General features: G+C 40.0%; 1 protein-coding gene across 1 annotated transcript in view; it reads left to right on the top strand.

The window, feature by feature from the left end:
- The first annotated feature begins 1,398 nt into the window (after positions 1 to 1,398).
- Positions 1,399 to 1,739, top strand: part of B3GAT1 (beta-1,3-glucuronyltransferase 1) — a 187,350-nt gene continuing 187,009 nt past the window's right edge. The window contains exon 1 of the mRNA XM_053691521.1: positions 1,399 to 1,722. The gene's annotated coding sequence lies outside the window, so the exon portion shown is untranslated. The remainder of the gene's footprint in view (positions 1,723 to 1,739) is intronic.

Below are 1,739 nucleotides of genomic sequence, written 5' to 3'. Positions count from 1 at the left end.
AGGTAGTCTCAGGAGCATTTATGTGTCTGAAGCACTGTTTTTCAGAAATACATTTTGCACTATTAGGTATTTGCAAGAACGCTAGATGGTGCATATAGTCCAGACACCTGCACAATACCTACAGAGGTTTGCTCCTCAACAAAGAATACCAAAATAACAAAGCAAATCAGATCATTAAGGGGACAGTCTACACCAGAATTTTTATTGTTTAATAAGATAGATAATCCCTTTATTACCCATTCCCCAGTTTTGCATAACCAACACGGTACTATTAATATACTTTTTAGCTCTGTGATTACCTTGTATCTAAGCCTCTGAAGACAGCCCCCTGATCACATGACTTTTTAGTTAGTATCTATTGACTTGCATTTTAGCCAATTAGTGCAGTGTCTGCCACAAGCCATGAGCTTGATCACAATGTTATCTATATGGCTCATATGAACTAGCACTCCCCTGTTGTGAAAAGCAAATAGAAAAGCATGTGATAAGAGGCGGCCTTCAAGGGCTTAGAAATTATCATATGAGCCTACCTAGGTTTAGCTTTCAATTAGAAATAACAAAAGAACAAAGCGCATTTGATGATAAAAGTAAATTGGAAAGTTGTTTAAAATCAAATGCCCTATCTAAATCATGTAAGTTTATTTTTGACTAGACTGTCCCTTTAAAATAAATTGGAAACTTTTTTAAAACTCTATGCTCTGTATGAATCACAACACCATTGTGGGTTAATTTCCCTTTAATGTTACAATGCAGGCATCATTGGTGCTAATTATAAGTCTTTATTGTTTTTATTAAGTTGCTCTTTTTAAAGAAACAAAAATTCTATTGATTCCAAGAATTAGAGGATAATTGAAGGGAGTTAACATGGGTTATAGACCCCAAATGAAGTTCCAACTGGCAGGAAAAAAAAGAAAAAAATGGAAATCCTTATGCTTTTATCATTCTAAGGTTAAAATAAATCGCATTTTTACAGGCACCTGGCAAGCAATGAGTTACAACAACATAGGCTTTCTCTGAAGAGGCATCCAGTACAAAACCCTCTGGAATTAGATGACAAAGAGAATGAATGCACACTTACTCTGAGTAGGAATGCAAATACATGCATGGAATGATCTGGGAAGCTGAAGCACAAATCAGCCCTTATTAGCATCATTATTAGTAGTAGTTAAGCTGCACAGGCTGCCTGTGCTTTCAGTAAGATGCAGAGAAGAGGGTCGGATTGCCCCTTTACATTTATCTCTCAACTGAAGCTATTTGGGGTTGAAAGAGGCAGTGCAGCCTGTACCATCTCTTCTGCTGCTCCCCCTCCAACTCAGAGAATTGGTATTACCCAAGAATTGTGCAGCCCCTTCTATTGCTGAGCATCTTGTCTTCTCTGCTGTGTGAGGGATCTCAGCTTTGGGTGTCTGGGATGTAGAAAGGATTGGGGATACCTTATGCTCCCCTTAGCTGGCACATGTGATTGGACAGGGGCTAGCAGGATTAGGGGGATCATCTTGCCCCCTCTGTGTCTCTGCAGCATCTGGGAATCCACCTGTGATTGTGGGGGATCCTGGATTGCAAACCCTGAGATCTGGGATCCTTTTATTCAAGCAGCTCTGCGTGTCACACAAAGGATGCACTGAGCACAGTGAATTGCTCTCTGTTTGTGAGGATTAAATAAGATGAATGAGAACCGCAGCTCAGCTCAGGGAGTGAGGCTGCTCCAGTTCCCACAATGAGGTACAGTAAAAAGCAAT

Source organism: Bombina bombina, chromosome 8 (assembly GCF_027579735.1).
Source record: "Bombina bombina isolate aBomBom1 chromosome 8, aBomBom1.pri, whole genome shotgun sequence".
In the NCBI taxonomy this organism is placed as follows: domain Eukaryota; kingdom Metazoa; phylum Chordata; class Amphibia; order Anura; family Bombinatoridae; genus Bombina; species Bombina bombina.
Note: the sequence above shows the minus strand (reverse complement) of the source record. Positions and strands in the feature narration are given on the sequence as shown.